Source organism: Mesoplodon bidens (genome assembly GCF_964165515.1).
Source record: "Mesoplodon bidens genome assembly, chromosome: 7".
In the NCBI taxonomy this organism is placed as follows: domain Eukaryota; kingdom Metazoa; phylum Chordata; class Mammalia; order Artiodactyla; family Ziphiidae; genus Mesoplodon; species Mesoplodon bidens.
This window is the reverse complement of record NC_138164.1, coordinates 78,659,318-78,665,317: the sequence shown is the minus strand read 5'-3', so window position 1 is coordinate 78,665,317 and position 6,000 is coordinate 78,659,318.

Below are 6,000 nucleotides of genomic sequence, written 5' to 3'. Positions count from 1 at the left end.
TCTTCCTGGTTCAGTCTTGCAAGGTGGTACCTTTCTAAGAATTTGTCCATTTCTTCCTGGTTGTCCATTTTATTGGCATATCATTGCTTGTAGTAGTCTCTTATGATCCTTTGTATTTCTGTGGTGTCAGTTGTAATTTCTCCTTTTTCATGTCTAATTTTATTGATCTGAGTTCTCTCCCTTTTCTTCTTGATGAGTTTGGATAAACTGTTACCAATTTTGTTTATTGTCTCAGTGAACCAGCATTTAGTTTCATTGATCTCTGTTCTTTAGTTCTTCTAGGTCCTTGTTAAATTTCTTGTACTGTCTTGATCCCTGCCTCCATTCTATTTCTGATATTCTTGATCATTACTATCATTTACTATCTGGATCATTTACTATCATTACTCTGAATTCTTTTTCAGGTAGGTTGCCTATTTCTTCTTCATTTATTTGGTCTTGTAAATTTTTACCTTGCTCCTTTGTCTGTAAGGTATTTTTTTGTTGTCTCACTTTTTTTGATGGGTACAGCTGTGTTCCTGTCTTGCTGGTTGTTTGGGCTGAGGTGTCCAGCAGTGGAGTTTGTTGGTAGTTGGGTGGAACCCAGTCTTGGTGCTGAGATGAGGACTTCTGGGAGACTGCACACTGATTATATTCCCTGGGGCCTGAAGTTCTCTGTTAGTCCAGCAGCTTGGACTCAGCACTCCCACCACAGGAACTCAAGCCTGACCCTGGGCCCAGGAACCAAAACCCCACAAGCCACACTGTGCAGAAAAAAAACAGAAAACAAAAAGCAAAAACAAACAGATAAGAGCAGAACAATAACAAAGAATAAAAAATAAAGTTAGGGGGTGAAGTCAAGATGACGTACTAGGAGGATGTGGAATTCGTGTCTCCTCACAACTAGGGCACCTACCAGACACCACTGGGGGACCACGGACACCTAAGTGGATGGGAGGAACCCCCAGTGACCAGGTAGGACATGGGGTGTTGGGGGAGTGAAGGGGGAGGAGAAGTGGAGGCAGGACGGGACTGGAGCCCCTCAGGGTCAGATGGGGGAGGCAGGGGGATCCCACGCCTGAAGGGGGAAATTTGGGAACCATTGGGAGGGCAGAGGATCAAAAGGCAGTGTGGCCAGGTTTCCCCTGCCCACTTGGACTCCCAGGAGTTGAGATCCAGGGCCTGATCCTCTGCCCACAAAGGCCCCCTCCAGCTGCGTGGGTCATGAGGGAGTGGGAGGGAGGGAAGGGGGAACAAAAGTAAAGGCTGGACCCCTGGGACTGGCACCCAAGAGGGGTGGCTGGGGGAGGGAAGGAGTTCCTACACCCAGTGAGACCTACCCATGTTTAGGGGTCCAGCAGCAACAGGGGAGACCCTGGGGGAGACAGTGGGGGAGGGGTGCAAAGTAATGGAAAGGAACGGGGCCAGTGCTTTCCCTGTCCACTTAGGCACCAGGAAGCTTGTTGGGCTCCCAGGCCTAAACCTCGGCCCTCCGAGCCTCCCTCCTGCTGTGCAGAGCCCAAGCCCCAGCCCTATACTCCCACCCAGGGCCCTACCTCTACACTTGGAGACCCCCTCCAAGGAGCTGGGCCTAAGCCACACACACACACCCTCACTCAGGGACCTACCTCCAAACTCAGGAACTCCACACTCCAGAGGCCCTCTTTTCCACATGCTGCCTCTCCCCCTCTGTGCAGGTCCTGAGCAGAGGCCCCACCCCCAAGGTCTTTTCTGGCCCTATAGGTTCTGAGCCTAGGCCCCGCCCCATGCTCAAACGTCACCACCCAACCTGCCTAGGTCACACCCCACCCTAAACCTGCCCCTGCCTAAGTTCCACCCACCCCCCACCTAAACGCCGCCCCCATAGCCAAGCCTTTTTTTTCCTTTTTCCTCTTTTGGATTGGGGTTCTGTTTTACCTTGTTGATTCATTGTTGTTGATACTTTTATATTTTTATTTTTCCTAAGAATTCTTTTATTTTTCTAATTTTATTTTATTCTTTATACTTTGTTAGTGATCTCTCCTTTTGGCTTGTTCCCCACCCCTAACCTTTTTTTTTTTTTTTTTTTCTGTTGTGGCTTTATTTTACCTTGTTGCAGTTATTTCAATTACAGTTTTATTTTTCCTAATATATTTTTTATCTTTCTAATTTTATTTTGTTTTTTATTCTTTGACATTGTACTGCTCCTTTTTTTCTTTCTTTCTTCCTTTTGTTTTTTCTTTTTTTTACCACACCATGAAGCTTGAGGGATCTTGGTTCCCAGGCCAAAGGTCGGGCCCAAGCTCCTGTGCTGGGAGACCAGAGTCCAAACTGCTGGACTAACAGAGAAGCTCAGACCCCAGGGAATATCAATTGGAGTGAGGCCTCCCAGAGGTCCTCATCTCAGCACCAAGACCCAGCACTATCCAACTGCCTGCAAACTCCAGTGCTGGACATCTCAGGCCAAGCAACCAGTAAGACAGGAATACAACACCACCCATCAAAAAGAAAAAAAAAGAAAACACCAAAAATGATGTTACAGACAAAGGAGCAAGGTAAAAACCTACAAAACCAAATAAACGAAGATGAAATAGGCAACCTACCTGAAAAAGAATTAGAGTAATGATAGTAAAGATGATCCAAAATCTCAGAAACAGAATGGAGAAAATACAAGAAACATTTTACAAGGATCTAGAAGAACTAAAGAGCAAACAAAGAGTGATGAACAGCACAATTACTGAAATTGCAAATACTCTAGAAGGAATCAATAACAGAATAACTACAGCAGAAGAACGGATAAGTGAGATGGAAGATAAAATGGGGGAAATAACTGCCAGGGAGCAGAATAAAGAAAAAAGAATGAAAAGAATGGAGGACAGTCTCAGAGACCTCTGGGACAACATTAAATGCATCAGCATTCGACTTATAGGGGTCCCAGAAAAAGAAGAGAAAAAGAAAGGGTCTAAGAAAATATTTGAAGATATTATAGTCAGAATCTTCCCTAATATGGGAAAGGAAGTAATCAATCAAGTCCGGGAAGCACAGAGAGTATCATACAGGATAAACCCAAAGAGAAACATGCCAAGACGCATATTAATCAAACCATCAAAAATTAAATACAAAGATAAAATATTAAAAGCAGCAAGGGAAAAGCAACAAATAACATACACGGGAATCCCCATAAGGTTAACACCTGATTTTTCAGCAGAAACTCTGCAAGCCAGAAGGGAGTGGCAGGACATATTTAAAGTGATGAAAGGGAAAAGTCTACAACCAAGATTACTCTACCAGCAAGGATCTCATTCAGATTCGATGGAGAAATTAAAAACTTTACAGATAAGCAAAAGTTAAGAGAATTCAACACCACCAAACCAGCTTTACAACAAATGCTAAGGAACTTTTCTAGGCAGGAAACACAAGAGAAGGAAAAGACCTACAAAAACAAGCCCAAAACAATTAAGAAAATGGTAATAGGAACATACATATAGATAATTACCTTAAATGTAAATGGATTAAATGCTCCAACCAAAAGACATAGACTGGCTGAATGGACACAAAAACAGACCTTTACATGTGCTGTCTAAAAGAGACCCACTTCAGATCTAGGAACACATACAGACTGAAAGCGAGGGGACGTAAAAGATATTCCATGTAAATGGAAATCAAAAGAAAGCTGCCATAGCAATTCTCATATCAGACAAAATAGACTTTAAAATAAACACTATTACAAAAGACAAAGAAAGACACTACATAATGATCAAGGGATCGATCCAAGAAGAAGATATAACAATTGTAAATATTTATGCACCCAACATAGGAGCATCTTAATACATAAGGCAAATGCTAACAGCCATAAAAGGGGAAGTCGACATTAACAAAATAATAGTAGGGGACTTTAACATCCCACTTTCACCAATGGACAGATCATCTAAAATGAAAATAAATAAGGAAACACAGGCTTTAAATGGCACATTAAACAAGATGGACTTAATTGATATTTATAAGACATTCCATCCAAAAACAGCAGAATACACTTTCTTCTCAAGTGCTCATGGAATATTCTCCAGGATAGACCATATCCTGGGTCACATATCAAGCCTTGGTAAATTTAAGAAAGTTGAAATCGTATCAAGTATCTTTTCTCACCACAACACTCTGAGACTAGATATCAATTACAGGGCAAAAAATATAAAAACTACAAACACATGGAGGCTAAAGAGTACACTACTAAATAACCAAGAGATCACTGAAGAAATCAAAGAGGAAATCAAAAAATACCTAGAAACAAATGACAATGAAAACACGATGACCCCAAACCTATGGGATGCAGTGAAAGCAGTTCTAAGAGGGAAGTTTATAGCAGTACAATCTTGCCTCAAGAAACAAGAAACACCTCAAATAAACAACCTAACCTTACAACTAAAGCAATTAGAGAAAGAAGAACAAAATAACCCCAAAGTTAGCAGAAGGAAAGAAATCATAAAGATCAGATCAGAAATAAATGAAAAAGAAATGAAGGAAATGATAGCAAAGATCAATAAAACTAAAAGCTGGTTCTTTGAGAAGATAAACAAAATTGATAAGCCATTAGACAGACTCATTCAAGAAAAAAAGGAAGAAGACTCAAATCAATAGAAAAAAGAGAAGTAACAACTGACACTGCAGAAATACAAAGGATAATGAGAGATTACTACAAGCAACTATATGCCAGTAAAATGGACAACCTGGAAGAAATTGACAAATTCTTAGAAAAGCACAACATTCGGAGACTGAAATAGGAAGAAATAGAAAATATAAACAGACCAATCACAAGCACTGAAATTGAAACTGTTGTTAAAATCTTCCAATAAAAAAAAAGCCCAGGAGCAGATGGCTTCACAGGCAAATTCTATCAAACATTTAGAGAAGAGCTAACACCCATCCTTCTCAAACTCTTCCAAAATATAGCAGAGGGAGGAACACTCCCAAACTCATTCTACGAGGCCACCATCACCCTGATACCAAAACCAGACAAAGATGTCACAAAGAAAGAAAACTACAGGCCAATATCACTGATGAACATAGATGCAAAAATCCTCAACAGAATACTAGCAAACAGAATCCAACAGCACATTAAAAGGATCATACACCATGATCAGGTGGGTTTTATCCCAGGACTGCAAGGATTCTGCAATGTATGCAACTCAATCAGTGTGATAAACCATATTAACAATTGAAGGAAAAAAACCATATGATCATCTCAATAGATGCAGAAAAAGCTTTCAACAAACTCAACACCCATTTATGATAAAAACTCTTCAGAAAGTAGGCATAGAGGGAACTTTCCTCAACATAATAAAGGCCATATATGACAAACTCACAGCCAACATCATTCCCAATGGTGAAACACTGAAAACATTTGCACTAAGATCAGGAACAAGACAAGGTTGTCTACTCTCACCACTACTATTCAACATAGTTTTGGAACTTTTAGCCAGAGCAATCAGAGAAAAAAAAGAAACAAAAGGAATCCAAATCGGAAAAGAAGAAGTAAAACTGTCACTGTGTGCAGATAGCATGATACTATACATAGAGAATCCTAAAGATGCTACCAGAAAGCTACTAGAGCTAATCAATGAATTTGGTAAAGTAGCAGGATACAAAATTAATGCACAGAAATCTCTTGCATTCCTATACACTAATGATGAAAAGCCTGAAAGGGAAATTAATGAAACACTCCCATGTACTGCTGCAACAAAAAGAATAAAATAACTAGAAATAAACCTACCTAAGGAGACAAAATACTATATGCAGAAAACTATAAGACACTTATGAAAGAAATTAAAGAGGATACAAACAGATGGAGGGATATACCATGTTCTTGGATTAGAAGAATCAACACTGTGAAAATGACTATACTGCCCAAAGCAATCTACAGATTCAATGCAATCCCTATCAAACTACCATTGGCATTTTTTTGCAGAACTAGAACAAAAAATTTCACAATTTGTATGGAAACACAAAAGACCCAGAATAGCCAAAAGAATATTGAGAAAGGAAAAC